This window comes from Balaenoptera physalus (assembly GCF_965194825.1).
Source record: "Balaenoptera physalus genome assembly, chromosome: 11".
In the NCBI taxonomy this organism is placed as follows: domain Eukaryota; kingdom Metazoa; phylum Chordata; class Mammalia; order Artiodactyla; family Balaenopteridae; genus Balaenoptera; species Balaenoptera physalus.
Window position 1 is genome coordinate 3,949,334 of NC_138896.1, and position 19,631 is coordinate 3,968,964.

Below are 19,631 nucleotides of genomic sequence, written 5' to 3' on the forward strand. Positions count from 1 at the left end.
GACATGCAAGAATCAAGTAGATGCTAATTGAGGGGGTCACGTGCCCGAAAATAAAATCATTGTATTTAAAGATAGTGTGACTTTGAAAAGAGGTTTTAAATAGAGATTCATAAACACACAGGAGATCATACACCTCCTGAAATTGTATGCTGAAAAAAGAGGATTTATCAAACCTGTTAGTCTAAGCAGAGAACAAATTTTGGGCTTTATTAATGGCTATTTTATCATGAAATATCCATCTTTATCACTGATGATACTTTCACAGTTCAGTTTTTTTTGATGCTAATCTAGACACATTGGCTTTCCTGTGATTAGTGTTTGCAATGTATATTTTTTTCATCATTTTATTTTCACTTTCTGTCTTTATATTAAAAATGTGTCTCTTGTAAACAGTTGGGTCTTTTTGTAAACCCGTATTTAATTGGAGTGTTGAATATATCTTACACTCAACATAATTACATGGGATGTTCTTGGGTTTAATTTTATTATCTTAGTTCTTACTGATTTTCTCTTTCTGTTCTTTATTTCTTTATTTGGAAATTGAGGTTTTGTGGGTGTGTTTCGGATGGCTTTTGTATTATATTTTATTACCCTATTGCTGTTTAGTTTCACCATTTTTTGTATTATTTTTAAGTGGTTATTCTAGATTACAGTATGTATAATTAATTCATCACACTTTACCATGAGTAACTATTACAACTTCATGAAACATTTAACAACCTTACAATAGTGTAATTCTATTTACTCTGCCTTTTTTTGTATTATTACTGTCATATTTTATTTCTCTGTGTATTATAATCCCGTAATACGTTGCTCTATTTGCTTCAAATAGCCAATTGCTCTTTAAAGAAATTGAAAACTATATTATTTTATATTTTCCTTGATATTTGCCCCACTGATCACCATTGCTTTCTGCCTATCATGATTTTTCTCTGTGTTCATTTTCTTCAAGTCTGAAGAACTTCATTTACCATTTCTCGTAGTGTAGCATGAATTTTCCCAGCTTTTGTTTGGAAATGCCTGTGTTTCACCTTTATTTTTTAGGACTATTTTCCATGAATATAGATGTCTAGGTTGCCAATGTTTGTGCTTGTATTTTTTTTTTCTCTTAGCTCTTTAAACATGTCATTTCATTGCCTCTATCTTTTCACTCTGGTTTTTAGCAGGTTGACCTGTGTATGACTTTTCTGTCTGTTCTCTTGCTTGGGACTTCGCTGTGTTGAATTAGTGATTTTCAACCCTCTTTGAAAATTCTCATTTGGTATCTCTTCCAACAATTCTCCTTTCTTTCTTTGCTTTTCTGGCGGTAACTGCATGTATATCAGGCCATTTGGATGTATGCCATAGAACTCTGATGACCGAGGTTTGACTCTTTTTATTTTTTCACTCTGTGCTTCATTTTGGATAGTTTTTCTTGTCTTAGCTTTGGGTTTACGCATCTTCTCTATTGTGTCCAGTTAGCCATTAAGCCCCTCCAATGAGTTAATCATTCCAGATATTGTATTCATCAGTTCTACAATTTCTACTTGCTTCCTTTTTAGAGTTTTTATGACTCTGATGAAATTCTCCATCTTTTCACCCATTTTGTACGTTTTCCCTTAAATTCTTTAGTGTATTCGTAGTAGTGATTTTTAAGTCCTTGTCTGTTATTTCCAACCCTTTAGTTCTCTGTTGTTCTCCTTTTAATCTTCTCTTTCTTCTTAGCTGTGGGTCACATTTTTCCTGCTTCTTCACTCGTCCTACTTTTTAAATGGTGGACAGCGCTTTTCCTCAGGAAGCCCTACCCTTTCCCTGGTCAGGCAGTGAAGGTGATGAGCCGGATCCCTTTGTCGTAAGGAGTAGTCGAACTGGATTTCATGTCTCCTCTCCTCTCTGTGGTGAGACCTGGCCGAGTGGCAGAGTTTGGGGTCTGCGTGTGAGGTTACGTGATCTCTCTCTGCTTTCCACCCCGCTGCCAGCTTCCTCCAGCACCGATGCTTGCTGAGCAAAAAGGTCAGGAGGGAGACTGGGCTGCAGCGAGGGCTGGCCGTCTCTGCGTTTTCCGATCTGCCAAGAGCCAGGCCTGGCTGGGCAACGTGGGGCTCATCCCTCCTCATTCCAGCGGAGTTTCTTTACCAACCGCAGCTGCCTTCCGCCTACTTGTGCCCAGCGGTGGAAGCTCTGGAATCTAGGGCTCGTCTCTGTCTGGAATTCTGTTCGTTCAGACTTGCATCCAGATCTCTTTCGGTATCTTTTATGACAAAAGATTTCTAAATTTATTGTTTTCTCATGCTTACAGTGGGACCCATGGTTTTTTGTGACTTTTATAGCCTAACTAAAAGTAGAACCTTCTATCATTTATTTGATGGTCTGGTTTCATTTTTGTTGGCCTTTTTTTTAAAAAAAAAAAAAAAAACCTATTTTTAAACTTTTTACTTTTTTTTTTAACTTTAATTTTTTTTTTGCTTTTTACTAAGCTACTTCTTTTTATTCTAGCACCAGGTCCTTCTTGGTTAATTGGGAAGAAAACGCCATCTGAATGATCAAAAGCAGAGCCTGGCTGAGGCTCTGAGCTTTTCTCACTCACTCGTTCCTTTATTCAGTCATTTATTAAATTGGCCGACGTTGATGGGGCGCCAGCCAGCACCGGGCTCAGCGCCACGGCGGGGCAAGCACAGGTGCGTGGCACGGTCGTGACCACAGCTAGTGGTTGAAGTCAAGCTTTAAGTGGGCTCACAACTGTCTTCCCTTAGGAGACACAGAGGATCCAGGAGTAGACAATGGGTCTCTTGTATTAAATGTCATTAAAAAAATCTTTCCTGCCTTCAACGTAGAAAATCGGCGTGTGCCTACCTGCGCTATTATATAATTTATACGGTCACCTTTGTGTAGTAAACTTAATAACTTCTGGTGGGGTAGTTAGGATTTGATTGCTGAAAAAGTAGATGTCTGTAAAGTGCTTTGTAAATTATAGATCACAGAGAGCTATTTCCTAATTACTCACTTATAATTATTATCTATTGATTATATTCTATGTTAGTTTCCTACTGCTAATGTAACAACTTACCACAAACCTAGCAGCTTCAAACAATATGTCTTTATTATTTTACAGTCCTGGAGGCCAGAAATTCAAAATTGATCTGACAGGGCTCAGTCTCAGGTGTCAGCAGGGCTGGCTCTGTCTGGAGGTTCCAGGGGAGACCCCACCTCCTGCATTTGTTAGCTTCTGGGCCCGACCTCATTCCCCGGCTCCTGGCTCTGTATCGCTTTACGTTCTTTCCTTTCCTGCCCTGTGTGGTCACATTGCCTTCTCTCTGAATTTTTGTCTCTTCTTACAAGGGCCTGTGTGACAAGATAATCTCCACATATCAAGATCTTTTCGTAATCGCATCTGTAAAGTTCTTTTTGAGTGTAAGGCAACATATTCACGGGTTCCAGGGATTAGGATGTGGACATCTCTGGGGGTCGTTATTCAGCCCATCACATATACCTTTATCTGTTCCATTTCCATCGTGGCAAACTGCTTGCTTCAGATAGAATAGAGCAGATTTTGTTGTTAGATGTAAGTAATACAGATAGTATGAAAGCGTTAGCGATTTTTAACTATTTGTGTGGAGTAGTCGTGGTTCTACATATGAGGGGAGTAAGGGACTCCTTTTGTCAGTTCATGTTGTTGGCCTGGCTTAAGAAGAACATTTAACATGATTATAAGAAGATGACGCAGCTGAGACTGAAGGCACAAAGAGTTAGGCTGATGTAATCCGGGCAGTGACTGTGACAGGGTCTCCAGTCAGCCCCGTGGGCTCCAAAGTCAGTCGTGGACAGACTCCTGGGAAACTGTCAGAGTTAGTCCTTGCTGTCCCTGGGGTACCAGGCATCAACGGCGAGTGCTCTGCTATACGAGGGCTGGGAGTTTCTTACGGCCACGGCTGGCCATTTTCCCTTATTTTGTGACTTCCTGCAGTCACGGTCAGGGTACCGTAGTCTGGGCGTTAGTTTAGTGCCTTATCATACTTGCCGTTTGTTGAGTGCTGCGTACAAGCCACTGAACTAGTTTGCCTATATTATAGCTTTCATTCTTCACAATCCAATGGGGTGGGTTCTATTAGCCCATTTTACAGATGATGAAACTGAGGCTTGGAACCACCAGGGAACTCGACCATAATAACGCTGCTAGTAAGGGACAGAGCTAGGATTTTATCTAAAGCTGACTCCAGGGAGCTCCTAGTATTGAGCTGGTAAAAACTGTTGTTGCCTAAACCCAGGCTCTGTCCTGGAGTCAGTAAGATGAAATGGACAGTTCCTAACTTCAGTCTGTTTCCAATCTAGAGGAGGAGACAGATTTATCAAGAGATAATTATCAAATACTATGAAGTACAATGATGGGGCTACATGTAGGTGAATGTAGAATTTTGCTGATACTGACCAGTGCACATGGAGGTCAAAATTTTCTTCCTTTTTTTTTAAATCCTATTTTGCTAGTTAATTTCTGAATCCTTCCATGTCTCTCCAGAATTGTATTAGGACTTGAGCCTGTGATTGCTTGCTAATCTCCAGGGCTTGGAATAGCTCCTAGATCTGGTTTCACTGTCATTGTCATAAATGTTGTCGGATAGAGACTTAGTGCAGGATTATGCAGTGTTTCCTCATTCTATTCCCAAATAAATCCAGCTGGGAGAATCCCATCAGCTTCATTGTATTGTAGTTAAATTAATGGATCTCAATTTTTTTCACTATTTCCCTGTGCATTTTTTCCATCTCACCAAAAAAAGGCACATAAACATTTTTCTTTTGCTGGAAGAAGGATCTTTATCCCAGAAGAAAGTAATAGGAAGAGGTAGAGGAAGAAGCAGGGAAGATGACCAGCCGTAGGACCTTTTATACGTGCCCTGTAGTCGTTGTTGATAGTCAGGTGCGGAGAGAAGCAGTGAGCAAGAGAACAGACCCGTTTGCCGTGGGAACCATCCTGGTGCTTTTATGTAAAGCTTTCATAGCAGACCCTGTCACCCAGTGAGCATTTCATCCATGTTAACCGTTATTCCTGTTGTCGCCACCACCATAGCCACTATGAGCGCAGCGGCCACTGTCCTCATGATTCCTGGTCCTTCGTGCCCGCGGTTTCCATCTTCAGCTTGCTTTGCCGGCCTTATGATGCGAGGACATTTCACCAACCCACAGTCTATTGAGTCCTATGGAATGTGGCCCCGTGTTTGTACTGGGGCCTCTGTCATCAGAGACCTGTGGATTTATGACTGCTTTTTATTTTTGTGAAAGCAGGGGGTCTTGTGATACATTTACGTATTTAGAGAATCACTACCATGAATTTCTTTCTTGTTTAATACACTTTTTTAGAAAGCTGAGAGTGAGGGCCTCAGCATCTTCTTGTAGCGTAGATTGGAAGTGGTGTTATGTGACCTTTTATGTGCACACACTCAACATCCGTATTACAGCTTCTTGGCCACTAACCTAATGGAAATGTAAAAGAACTTCCTATTTATTGACAACACATTAAACCTTTAATCTTGCTAATTATCTATCCAATTTGACAAATCATGTGCAATATATTTTAGGAAGAAGTCTGGCCTTTCTATCTCCGCAACCAGAGGGGTAAGTTTATACTGTACAGGATCATTTAAACCAAATACTAATAATTGATGGATCATAAGTTAAAACTTATAGTCTTAGTAATAACTTCATAATGTATATATATGTATGTCAGACTGTCACCTTAAGATATATAGTTTTGACTTGTCAGTTATACCTCCGTAAAGCTGGGTGGGGGGGAGTCATAATTTTAAAAGGAGATCATGAGAATAGAGACCAGAAACAAATACAAGTATGAAGGGAGGGATTGCCACAGGGAGAAAGAACATGTCCATCAAGCAGTGGCGGGTAGGTCAGTGGGTTTTTCCCGGGTGTGGGTACTGGGAGGTACCAGTTACAGGACAGCCGTAGGGATGCTTTTGGCTTCAACCAAGGAAGGCCCAACTGAAATGGCTTAAATGAGAGGCACGAGAGCAGGAAGCCCTGGATGATGCTCTGGACCCTTGCGTGTTTTCCCCTCAGTCCTGAGCGATGGTGGCAGGCGAGCTAACCGTCACCTCAGACAGCAGGGCCCAGAGGCAGAAAAAGAAACACCCTTGTTTCCTTTTTAAGTGGGAAGAAGTTTTCCAGAAGTCCTCCGCAGACTCTTGTCACATCTCCTCTTCGAGGGAGCTGGAATGGTCTGTGAACTTAGCCTGCTGTACTTATCCTGAGCTCTTAGAATAAGGCTTAACTGTGCCAGGTGTGGCAGACCCTACAGGCAGCACCATCTCTTCCTGCGGCAGCCGTTGTTATGAGCAGACAGTCACCTGTGAAATGCGATGATGGGGCTGCTGGAAAAGCTCTCCCAGCCTTAAATTTTTACCCTCTGCTGCCTGTTGTTTGAAATCACCCCTTAGAGGTTGCTTCGTTCAATTTAATGCTTTGATTCCCTAGTCAAATCTAAAGCGCTCCTTTCGCATGCACCTGGCTGTGCCTCTTTTCACAGGACAGCTGGATGGGATGTGTGGCCAGAATGTGGCTATGGGATGTTTTTTTCTCTGTTTGAAATTGAGCATAGAAATCAGGGTCACCAGGGCACATCCACCTGAGTTAACTACACTGGCCAAAGGGAAGAAGGCTGGAAGGCTAACCTCAAGGTGACTCAGCCTGGGAATGAGACCCTCAGAGCTATCAAAGGAGGAATAGCAGGCGTTGATCACAGCCCATTCAAGCGAAAAATTCAAGGCTTTTATTAATATTCTGGGGACCGAATAAAATGAAAATAATTCACCTTACTAAGTTATTAGTCAAGAAAGGTAAGTATGGTTGTTCCGTGGCTCTCATTTGCCTCATCCCGTACGAGAGGAAAAGCAAAACTCTTCACTTGCAATCAGGAGAGCGCTCTGCTCCTGTACTCAGAGGATTAGAGGAGCGTTTGCGTTCACCTGAAACTTAAAGTCAGCTTGTGTTTAGACAGAAAAGTGAGAGTGAATCTGCGATTGCGTTATCACACAGCTTTTCAAACTGCATTTCAGTTGGCGTTTCATATGCATAATCTTGTGGTCTTGAAAATGAAAAATGGTTAACGTAGGCAGTGATTTATGTGGTGGATAGCTTAATTATTCTGTCACTTGGCTGAGTAATGAATCAACTGTTTCCTTTCCATTTGAGGGAAGAATTTATTTTCTCAAGGGCCTCCCTGTGGGATTTATAAATTACAATCGTAGACTGTAATTCACGGCCGAGGACAGTGGAGTATAGATAGATGACCCTTGTAAGCCCATTCGGCAGAGTTTGAACTCCCAGTTAATTGCTGGTGGGGAACCAAGTAGCTACTGTATATTTATCTTTATTCATTTTTAAAATGATGAAATCTTCTACATATACAAACATACATTTCCTGATTTGATTTGCTAATAGCGTAGAACAGTGTACCCTCCACCCAGCAAACTTGCTGGGATTTACCACAGATTCTTATAAAGAAGAAAAGCATTTGAAACGCACTTGACACACCTGTGCCTCCCTGATGGACGCCCCCTTCCTCTTTCCTCCCCAGAGGTGACCACTGCCTTCAGTTTGATGTTTACCATCCTCATGTTATTACCGCATTTGCATGTATCCAAAAACAATTTGTAGGATTGCTTCAAAATGTAATACATTAAACAGCCACAGTAGCTAAAAAAAAAGAAATTCACTTTGCTGTGAATTTCACCTGAAACTAACACAACACTGTAAATCAACTGTACTCCAATATAAAATTAAAAATTAAATTTAAAATAAATAAATAAATTAATTAAAAAATTCGGAGAGATTTAATGAGGAATTTGATGAGCATATTCTAAAATTTATGTGGAAATGCAGAGAGCCAGAAATAGCCAAACAGCCAAGTTGAAGGATTTGCTCACTTTGATGTCAAGTCTTTTTTTAAAAGCTACAGTAATTTTGAGAGTGTGGAGCTGATGCAAGATGGACACAGAGGCCCGGAGAAGGCGGGAGCCCAGAAACACACCTCTGTATTATTTCTGGGCTCATGGCACGGCCTGCACTATAGAACGGACAGGAGGAGGAGACTTCTGTACAGACGAAGCAGAGATAATTGAGTGTCCATATGGAAAAAATGAAACTTGACCCCAGACTCCTAATTATTCAACAGTGAATTCCGGGGGGGGGGTTGCAGATCTAAGTGGAAAAGGCAATTTATTAGCTACTGACTTTGAAAAAGTCATCTTACCATGAATGATCCTTTGATTCTTATTGGAGTAAATTGAATTGGGGAGATTGAACTAAATGAACTATGGTAATATAAAATTAAACCTAATTAAATGTCTGAGCTTGAGAGTTTTGGAATAAGTATTTATTTAAAGTGGTTGCTGTAGGTTTTTTGTAAAGCCTTTTATCAAATTAGGGATGTTTCCTTCTATTTCTAGTTTGCTAAGAGTTTTATCATAAATGACTCTTAAAATTTATCAAACCCTTTCATATATTTTGAGGTGATCTCATGATGTTGTGGCTTTGTTCTGTTGATGTAGTGACATATAGTGATTGCTTTTTGGATGTTAAAACAATCATCTGTTCCTGAAATAAACAAAACTTGGTTGGGGTATATTATCTTTTTTATACATTTCTGGATTTGATTTGTAAAGATTTGTTTAGGATTTAAAAATCTGTGTTCAGGGGTGAGATAGGCCTGTAATTTTCTCTTTCTTATGTCCTTATCAGGTTTTGATGTTAAGATTTGTAATATCCTCATAAAACTAATTTGGAAGTATTTTTCTGTTCTCTGGATTTTGAAGATTGATGTTATTTCTTTCTTAAGTGTTTGATCATATTTACCAGTGAAGTTGTCTGGGCCTGGAGTTTTCTTTGTGGGAAATTTGAAACTACAGATTAAATTTCTTAGTCACTATTAGGGTATTCAGATTGTTTTATTTTGTGTCACTTTGTTAAATTGTATTTTTTTCTAGGAATTTGTCCATTTCATCTAACTTTCAAATGTGTTGGCATAAAATGGTCTGTAATATTCTCTTATTATCCTGACATTCAAAAAAAATCTTTAAAATTTAGTCAATAGTTGAGCACATTTACTAACATTTTATCAAATTTTGTGTTCACCTTTTTTTTTTCCATACAGAGCCTCCTCTTAGAGTTTATTTTTCTTTTTAATGGCATATATTCTTTGACTATTTTTCCTGTGAGCCATTACAAGTGGTAAATTCTTGTGGTCTCTGTATATGTGAAAATGTCTTCACGTTGCCTCATTCTTGGGTGATAATGTCAGGAAGTCTAAAATTCCAGAAGGGCAGTCATTCTCCTGTAGGGCTTTGAAGACATTCCTTCTGGCCTTTGTTCTTGAGAAGTCTCATGTTAACCAAAGTGTTACTTCTCTGTAGATAATAATGCCTTTTCTCTTGGCTAGTGTTTAAGGCTTTCTCTTTACATTTGATGTTCTCCCATTTTACAAGGATGCGTCTTTTTTTTTTTTAAGTACATCTTTTAATAATCCCCCCATTCATAGGAAGTTTTCCTTTTTTAAAAAAATATTGATTGATTGATTGATTGATTTTTGGCTGCGTTGGGTCTTAGTTGCGGCACGTGGGATCTTCACTGTAGCATGCAGGATCCTCCGCTGTGGCGTCTGGGCTCCTCATTGCAGTGCGCAGGCTTCTCTCTAGTTGTGGCACGCAGGCTCAGTAGTTGCAGCGTGTGGGCTCTGTAGTTGTGGTGCGTGGGCTCCAGAGTGTGTGGGCTCTGTAGTTGCGGCACGTGGGCTCTCTAGTTGTGGCCCGTGTGCTCAGTAGTTGCAGCTCGTGGGCTTAGTTGCCCTGTGGCATATAGGATCTAGTTCCCCGACCAGGGATCGAACCCGTGTCCCCTGCATTGGAAGGCGGATTCTTAACCACTGGACCACCAGGGAAGTCCCACGAGGAAGCAACTTGGCGTGGATTTATCTTTATTTATCCCCCTTGATGCCCGAAGGTACCTTCCACCCCAGGAGAGTCTGCGTTGTTATTGAGGAGTGGTTCCCCTCTATCCCCTCCCTCTCCCTTTTCTGGGTCTCCTGAAAATCTTCTTAGTTATCAGCCATGTATCTTAACTATTCTTGGACATTTTTGATTTCTTTGTCCTCCTGTGCTGGTGAATTTCACAGTAGTTTCTACCAATTCCATAATATTCTCCGAGTTTTTTTGAACTTAATAACTATTACTTTTCACTTCTAAGATCTGTAATTAGTTCCTTTTCTTCTCCACCTTCTTGTTTCATTTCTCTCTGGTTTTGTTTCCTAATTCCTTGCTTTTTAAAATGGTTGTTACTACATTTAACTTTCTGAATATCTTCACTATGCTTATTTCAAAATCTTTAGCTATTTTATGATGTTAATTTTATCTAAAGCGAGTTCGTATAATGATTGTTGATTTAGTTGGTTGTGTTTCTGCATATTATAGTCTTTCAGTGTTTCAAAAATCTGGCTTCACAAGCTCATCTTCGATACATCTTCATTTTCCCCCGTTTTTAAAACTCATGACCACTCTGCTCATTGTGCAGCCATCACCGCCATCCATCTCCAGAACTTTCTCATCATCCCAGACTGAAACTCTGCACCCACTAAATAATTGCTCCCCAGCCCCCTACCCCACAGGCCCTGGAACCCACCACTTCATTTTCTTTCTCTCTGAATTGACCACTGTGGGGACCTCATCTACTTGCATCTTTTTGTGACACATTTTGTTTGTCCATTCATCTGTTGATGGACACTTGAGTTGCTCCCACCTTTTGGCTATTGTGAAATAATGCTGCTGTGAACATAGGGATAAAAATATCTCTTCAAGACCCTGCGTCCGATTCTTTTGGGAATTCTTTTCCCCAGAAGTGGGATTGCTGGATCATATAGTAATTCTGTTTTTAACTCTTCTGATGAACCGTCATACTGTTTCCCACCATAGCTACACCATTTTTATATTCCCACAAACAGAGCACAAGGGTTCCAATTTCTGTGCATCCTTGCCAAAAGTTATTATTTTCTCTCTTTTTTAATATAGTAGTCATCCTAGTGGGTGCGAAGTTGTATCTATCTCATTGTGGTTTTGATTTGCATTTCCCTAATGATTTGTAATGTTGAACATTTTTTCATGTGCTTATTGACCATTTGTGTATCGTCTTTGGAGAAATGTCTATTCAAGTCTTTTGCTCATTTTTTAATCAGGTCGTTTGGTTTTTGTTGTTCTTGTTTTTATATATTCTAAAAAGTAAATCATTTGCAGATTTGGCCATTGTCATGCTAGCAACAAATTACTGGCATTACAGATCACAGTTGTCAAGCATCGTGGTTGAAAACACTTTATATAACACATTGAGGCCATTACTGGCTACAAGGTCACTGGTCTTATTTGCATATGGTTTTCTTGGTCCATTCTTTGTTATCTCTCTGTTATTTTTCTAGATACATCTTATGTTTTGAGTGTAGCCTGTGCTATCACTTTAGGTCTTATACGTTAAGGTTCCTAAGGTTCAGATAGTAGACGGAAGAAGCAGTTGACTCTAGCGGCCTTTGCAAACTATGCATATAATTTAGACAGATTGGTCTTATCAGGCCCCAGCATCATTTTTGAGTGCGTGTTGAGAAAGAATTGATCTGGGATTCAGAAGCCTTGGGCCTTAGACCTATCAGGTAGTCACTAGCGTTTTTTGCCTTGGACCGCTCTCCTGAGCGCTAGGTCACTAAGTCTCTGCACTGGTGACATAAGTCCTGTCGGTCACTCTCGAGATCGGTCCACAGTCCGTGATGCATGAAAGTGAATGGGATTTCCTTATCTCCTCTGCCCACCTCAGGCAGCACTGCTACTCCCGGCATTCGTTTAGACTTAATTTTGCCAGTTGAAAAAAACTTGTTCAAGGAAGAGATTATGACTGTTCCTGGGCCCTTATCCCTCAGAGAAGTCCTGCCAGGTGGTTGAAATACCTCAAAACTGAATTTGGATTCTAAGATCAAGAACAGCAAAAAGAAGATGGTAGTACAGCATTAGGGAAGGAGAACCAAATCTTTGTCTTTTAAAATCATTTCCTCTGGAAATGACTTATGTATTAAGGAGCCCATTGTGGCCACCCTTCCTCCTCGCTCCTTGCTGCAGGTGTAGAAGGAGAGTGGTTTTCCACCCCTGCGGTGACACAGCTGGCCATCGGTAAAGGCTGTGGCTATTGCAGAGCCTCTCTTGGCTGATGCGTGTTTGTGCGGATGTCAGCCTTTCCCTCTGCCTTTCCCTCTGCTTCCATCTTGCGTCTGTCTCTATCCTTCCATCTCTCTGTCTCTGTCTCTGTCTCTCTTGCTGTCTTTTTCTTTGTGACATTTTCTCTCTCTCTGTCACTCTTTTCATATGTGGTTCTGATCCAAGTTAGGTTGTCAGCATAGCGAGGGGAAATGGTCCCTCCCAGGCTGCATGAAATCCACAAAGGGAGTCGTTTCCCTGCTGTTCATTGAGACCCTAGTTGATGTGAATGAAATGTGACAGGATTTTCCCAAACACGAGAACCTTATCAATTATTCATTCCAAAACCTTTTGAGCATCTGCTCTCGTACGAGGCACTGTGCCTGACGCTGGGGATGCAGAGAGCGCAGCTCCCCGCTCTCGGGTGGCGCATGTGCTGGTGGAGGGGCAGGAACACAGTGGAGGGCTCTGATGAAGGTGGGCCTGGGCCGAGTGGAGGCCTGGAGGCACGACCCAGCTCGTCGGTGCTTCCGCTGAGATAGAGGGGAACTGTGGGCGAGGGCGCACTGAGGATGCGAAGGCTGGGGTTTGAATTTTCTCTCAAAGGCAATTAGCAAGATACCAAATGTCATCATCATCAGGTTTCCATTGTAGATTACCCCAGTTCTGAAAATATGAAGGACGGGTGGGGACCACAAGGCCAGGAGTCCACTCCAGGCCTTGCCCAGGACTGGAAAGAAATGATGGGAGATCGAAGAGGGTGGCAGTGGAGAGACGAGAAGGTCGGGTTTGGGCTCGAGACATTTTAGGAGACGGAACTGAAGGGCCCTGGGTCCTGGGAGCAGGGGTGCAGTGGCCATATGGTTTGTCATCTAAGTTGAGATCTACTGCCTTTGAGGGTTGAAGGGGTCTGTTCATCACTGCGCTCCAGCTGCACAAGCAGACTCGTGCTGACCTGGGCCACCTGGGTGTTTACACACCTTAGGTCAAGATAAGCGAGAAAGAGAGCGATCCCCAGGTTTCTGGCTTTGGGGCTGGGTGGATGGGAAACGGGAGAAAAGTACAGATCTGGAGAATTTACCTGGGTGGAGGCATCTGAGCTCATGATCCGTTGATGTCGCCTTTGCCAGCTCTGCTTTTCGTCAGTGTCGCCTTTGCCACTGTCTCGTTCGCTTTACTTGGCACAGCTAGGGCCTCAGTGGAGGGTACGGCGGCAGGCGAGGCTGGGTCCAGGTGGCCTCTCAGGCCATGCGGAAATGAGAAACTGGAGCAGGGATGTTTATTGGGCAGGACGAGTCAGGGCCGAGCTCTGACGGGGTGGATGGCCCAGGGCAGGGCGAGGCGGGGTGGGCGTGTCGGCTGGTGAGTGAGCCCAGTGTTGGTGCCTATGATTTGCTAGAACGAAGACAGCGTGTAAGGACCAACAGATCAGGTCCGGATGAAGCTTCCTCCAGACCAGAGGTCCACATTAACGAGGGGGCGGGGAAGGAAGAGGGACCACAGGGCCAGATACACAGTCCTTCTGCATGTCCGCTCAGCCGGGGGCACTGCTGATGTCACACAGAAGATGCTTCAGGCTCTTGGATATAAATGCAGATCATCAGTGAAGGCTAACGTCACATTACTACAAAAGAGAGCGAGAGAGGAAATCATGGTTGTTGGAAGGTTTTGGAGATCTCTTCTTCCCAAACATTTCTGTATCTTAAGCAGAAAATATTGTTTTCTTGACCAAGACCGAAAAGTGGAAGGAAAAAAAATTAAAATCCAATATTCTAGTAAATGCTATCCATATTTGAATATTTGGAAGATCTTCCTAAAGTGTTTATTTTGTTGAAAATGTGAGGAAATGAGAAGAGAAGATGATATTGCAGGTTGGTTTGCACTATTTGTTTAAAGCTTCAACAATCTTGAATATTATGGTGTGCCCTCTGCATCCTGGGGGAATGATAAAAACCGTAATGCCTCCTTTTTCACTCTTATGGACTTCAGTCTGCATCTTTAGCATTGTATTATCATAACTTTTGCATCTTCTAGAGGTAATTCAGTTGCCCTCTTCCCAGATACTGCAGATTTCTAGTTTTATAGGGTTTTTCCTTTTCACTCAGTTTCTCAATTATCACCTTGTTAGCTGCACACCTGCTTCACAGAAAATTGCACTGTGCCATTTAACCTTTTAAAAGAAAAAAAGAGAGAATGGAAAACACACCTCGTTAATCGGTTGATTCAACCTCAAAGAAAGCGATGTCTCTGGGTGTGGAGCCTCAATGCGATTGCGACGAGACCGCCTGATTATTTAGTAGATTCTAGACCCAGAACAAGAAAGATGATTGACAGGCCCCTGAAATTAGGCAGAGCGTCTGCACTGGCCCTGCTGCTGTGCATTTCCAGCTGCACACGAGAGATCACGCCAGTTTCTACACGTTTCTTTGTGAAAGAGGCACCTCTGTTACCGTGCCACTCTGAAATAATTCGCATTTATCCTCTCATCCTATGATTAGGTTTATTTCCTATTATAGAAGAAACAAACAGATTCACTGGCTGTTTCATTTTCAGATTTCTCATGAAGATCTAACTTGACACTTCAATGGTTATTCATTTATTATACTTAGGTTCACACAACCACAACTATTAAAGGCAAATAATGCAGCCATTGGTATGTAAATTGAACGTGGGCACCCAACAAATGAGCTAGAGCCTCAAGCATGATTTACTGACTAATCGGTTTATTGTAATCAGAGGAGGGGCTGTAGGAAAGGGTGGGACCCTGCGTGAGGGGCCCGCAGCTATAGGTCCGTTTCGTTTTGGCCTGACTTAATTCGTGCCTCGTGTGTGACATATGGGCATGATACCTTCATTTCAAAATGACTTAGATGCTTACCTAGCTATTAAATAATAACAGATAATTTAATGGAAAAGATTGCCGGCTCCGATAGAAACGGAGGTCTTGCAGAAGCACGCGGAGAACCACGGCCGTCCCAGGCAGACGGTGGACGGGAGGCTCCGGGAGACGGTGGTCAGATGGCCTGAGCCCGGCGTTTTCGGAGGTGACTTTAAGTCACAAGCCCTCGGGCTCCCGCACCCGAATATGCCTACAAATAGCAGCGCTGAGCTGAGCGGCTCTCCTCAGACGCGTGCTCTCTTGTCGGGATTCTGGGTTTGTGCCACAGCCAGCCCCGCTCCAGCCTTTGACAAATGACCCCATTTTATCACTGGGAAAAGCCAAGGCCATCAGCGCGAATCCCTCATCTGCCGTCTTCCCCACCTCTGATTCTTCTCAGCATCCCTCCATCCATCCCAGACCTCCCCAGTCGGGACCTGTGGGGATGGGACCCAGAGATCTCTTCTTCCTGTGCTCCTGGTAATTCTCACGTGCCTTGCCCTTGAGACCGTCTAGCCGACGCTGTCGTAAAAGCCGCCCGAGTGGTCCCCCAACTCTGGTTCTGCCGTTTCCAGCCATCATGCCCGTATCACGACGTTACTGTCTTGTTTTCATGATTCCAGTAGCTCCCCGCTGCTTCCAGAACAGACTGTGAGTGCCGTAGCATGACGTCCAGCTTTCTGTTCACTAACCATCCCTTCCTGTCCTGTCTGCCGCCCCTGCCTCTCTCACGCCCTCTTGTTTAAAGTCACACAGGACTTCTGTTCTCTGAAGTCACTTATTTATTGGTTCATTGATTGCACACTCCTTGTCGAGTCTGTTGGGACCCAGACTCTGCACTCAGCATTGAGCTTGTGCCCAAGATGGGGTCCCCGTCCTCACTGGGGTTCCAGCCACGCCTCTGCTCCACTGCTCCTCCTAGGAAGGCCCTGTCCCCCCCGCCGCCCATTTCTCTCGCTGGAAACAGTGGCCAGACTTAACTGAGCTCTTACCAGGGGCCACACAGTGTGCTTCGGCCGGCCCTCCTCTCTCGTGCACTCGCGTGTGTGTGTGATTTCACGTGATCGCAGCCTTGTGGCGTAGGTGCTGTTCTCCGATGCCCCTGCTGCAGTGGAGGCGTGGAAGGTTAGTCTCGGAGCCGGTCCGGGGGGGCTGTGCCTTCAGAGCCCTGCCCTGCTGAGCCCGGAGCCTGTGCTTCTCCTCCCCGCGCTGGCGGCTCCTCCTCACACCTGCCCCGTCCTCCTATCCCCACACCCTCCCTGCCCTCCTTCACTGTAGTGTTTCCACTAAACACCATGTATTCAGCAAACACTGAACAAAATTTGAGTGCCTTCTCCACACTGGGCTGAATCAAGGCCCTTTCCAGCCTGTCCCATGGGGGCCCTGTTTTCTCTCTGCCTCTGGGCCTGGGAGGCCCTTCCGTGCAGCTTTGCCTCCTCTGCTCTCGGCCGCCCGGGGCTGGCTCTCTCTGTGACACTGGGCGGTGTGGGGTCGCTGCAGCCTTCAGGGACGTCTGGTGGCTGACATAAGGGAAGCAGAACGTTTTCGGCTGAACTGTACTGTCTGTCATTGGTGACTATACAAGTGTTTGCTGGCTAAAATCAGGGTGAAATAGGAGAAATGGTCAGCCTGCTACAGAGTGAAGGCTGACAGACTTTCTCCAGGGACCCTTCAACAGCAGCATTTGTATTTGAACAGGGAACATACCAAGTGCATGTGCAAAACCACCCACAAAAAGCACAGAAATAAGAAAAGCGTGGCACTGAATAGACATCAAAAAGGACACTTGTTTACAGTATGATCAGAAATACGAAGGCAGCGGGTTGCCTGGTTCAGCCTCAGCTGAGAATGTGAGCATCGGGCAACTCAGGTGTGTTTGCACTTTGCTCATGTCTGCGAATGACCGTGAGGAGATGTGGGGTTGTATGTATACGTATAGCTGATTCAGTTTGTTATACAACAGAAACTAACACACCATTCATTGTAAAGCAATTATACTCCAATAAAGATGTTAAAAAAAAAAAAAAGAAAGAAAATGCCCAAGTATTGATTTTGGGGTACAAATACATTTTAGGGAGTAGGCAAATTGGCAGATGTGGAATCTGTGAATAATGATCGAATATGTACATATTGTATCTTTTATGAGATACGTAATGAGGATTGAGTACATACATAGTGTTTATGTATGGATGTGTATGTATATATATCCCCTCCAAACGTTTGAGATCAAGTAGCACACATATGCCCTTTCCTCCTAAATGCATTAACCAGGTATTTTCTAAGAAGAACTTTTTCTTACATAGCCACAATACAGTTAATAATGTCAGGAAATTTCACGTTGAGTCAACATCTAATCCGTAGCCCATTTTCAGATTTTGTCAGCCTTCCCAATAACTTCCTGTATTGCTATTTTCTTCTGGGTCCAAGGTCCAGTATGATTTCAAATATTGTGTTTAGTTGTTTCATCTCTTTGGTTTCCCTTAATCCGGAACAATTTCTCAGCCTTTGTTTGTGTTTCTTGACCCTGACGTTCTTTGAAAAGTACGCGGGAGTCATATCATAGAATGGGCTTCAATTTGAACTGTCCAAAGTGTCCTCAGGATTAGATTCAGATTGTGCATTTTTCACGGGAAGACCACAGAAGTGATGCTTTGTCCTCCCCAGTGTTTTGCATTGTATCAGGAGGACCATGTCAGTTTGTGCCCGTATGGGTGGTGACAGGTTTGATCACTAGGTTAAGGTAATGCCTGCCATATTTCTCTACCAGAAGGTTACTTTTTCCCTTTGTAAATAACAGGTAATTTATTTACAGGGTGGCTCTCTGAAGCTCTTGTGTCTCATCAAAATTTTACTCACAGATTTTTAGTGTCCATTAGTGAAAGTTGGTGTTTGAATTGACATTCTTCTACCAGGAAGAGCTTTCCCTTCTCCCTCACTTGTTTATTTATATATTTGTTCATTCAGTTGTACACGTAAGAAGGACTTACGGCTTATTTTAGGCAATGAGTTGTATTCCGTTATTATCATTTTTTTCATTGTGAATCTCTTGTTTCCCCAGATTTGGCTAGTGAGAGACCCTGCGAGCTGCCCCCCAGGCCCTTTTGATGTGTCTCTCTGGTTCTTAGACGGCTTGTGTATTACCTGGGCTGATTGGAACGGTTCTATATCTTGAGAGCTGGGTTCCAAGCATGTATACATGTATCAAAGCCCATGGAAATGCACAGTTATGATTTGTGCTTTTCACGTGTGTAAATTTTACACAAAAAAGACTAAAAAATATTGAACTCTAGTCACCAGGATCTTTTTTTTTTAAACAAGGGTACAGGTGAGCAATTCTGAAACTATCTTCTAATTTATTCTAGCTTGAGCAAAAGAGTAGATAATACTGAGGATTATGGGAGTGAGGTTTCTCACTGTTGAAGAAAAGTTACAGATATGAGAAAAGGAGGGGCAAGAATGAACCCTGGTTGCTAGATTGGAATTAGAGGAATTGACATAAATTCATGGTTTTTTAGATAGAAAATATAAATGTGTTTGTGTTTATGAGTGTGTGTGTTTCCCCCACCTCAGCTCTGCCCGCTTTGAGCGCCTAGAAACAACGATACGACAGTATCAGTGAGCACACACCTGGTGCCCAGGTCTTGGTTCCTAAATACCATTTTCCACGGGAGGAAGCAGGGCTCCTCATAGAAAAGAATCAACCCACGCCAGAGCAGGAAAAATATAAGATGAGCCTGGTGGACTTTGTTGTTGAACTTGATGTGATTCTGTCATGTTTTTTTTCCTCTTCACAATCATTTCTGAAGGATAGAATTACGTTCACTTTTTCCATTAAGCCGCTTACTAAATCTATAGGGAAGTAAGACAGTGGAGCCTTTGTGAGAGCCTAGACCCAGAGAGCAAGATGTACTAATACCTAGCCGTACTTCAGAAGACAAAAACAGATTGTCACTGTATGTGTTGTAGTGTCCTCTTGCAGCCTTTCCTGAAATCTGGTAACACTTCCCCTCAATTAGACGAGAGTAAATTGTGGGTGGTCCTCTGCTGGCTGCCCGGCACCCTCTTCCTCAGCACGTTTGGTGCTGGTGTCCAAGAGCTAGTTCCCGGCCAGGGCCCCAGCACCCTGCTCCCGACCTCCCTGGCAGCTCTGGCAGTGGATGGCCTGTTCTCACTGGACGGGGTCCATCACCTGGGGAGGGCGCTCTGGACACTGGAGGGATTGTGCTCAAACAACTGCCTCTGCATCCTCCCCTTCCTCCCCCACCCCACCCCTCCCCGTTTGCCTTTTGCTCCCTGGACAAATGACCACAAAGAAGCCCACATGCAAGGGGGGTGGGGGAGCAGTGGACTTCGTTACCTTTTCAGTTAAAGGAGAGATGCAAAGATAAACAAAATGCTGGTAAGACAGGACCTCCAGAGCCAGACTGCCTGAATAGGTCCCGATGCTCCTACTTACAAGGTACAAGATTTCTCTGGGCTTGTTTTCTCACCTGCAAAATGGGAATAATATTAATTCCTACTTAGAGGGTAGTGTTGTCATGAGGATC

The 19,631-nt window shown here is 43.2% G+C and overlaps 2 protein-coding genes and 1 long non-coding RNA gene across 9 annotated transcripts in view; 2 read left to right on the top strand and 1 right to left on the bottom strand.

Annotated features, from left to right (window-relative positions):
* On the top strand, nucleotides 1-11,508 carry LOC309638009. The gene is made up of 2 exons (XR_014250948.1): nucleotides 1-1,363; nucleotides 2,476-11,508. It is a non-coding gene; the product is annotated as an uncharacterized lncRNA (long non-coding RNA).
* The window catches only part of FARS2 (phenylalanyl-tRNA synthetase 2, mitochondrial), a 391,286-nt gene that overhangs the window by 222,436 nt on the left and 149,219 nt on the right, over nucleotides 1-19,631 (top strand). The gene's annotated exons all lie outside the window — the stretch shown is intronic.
* Nucleotides 1-19,631, bottom strand: part of NRN1 (neuritin 1) — a 406,802-nt gene that overhangs the window by 90,189 nt on the left and 296,982 nt on the right. The window lies entirely within an intron of this gene.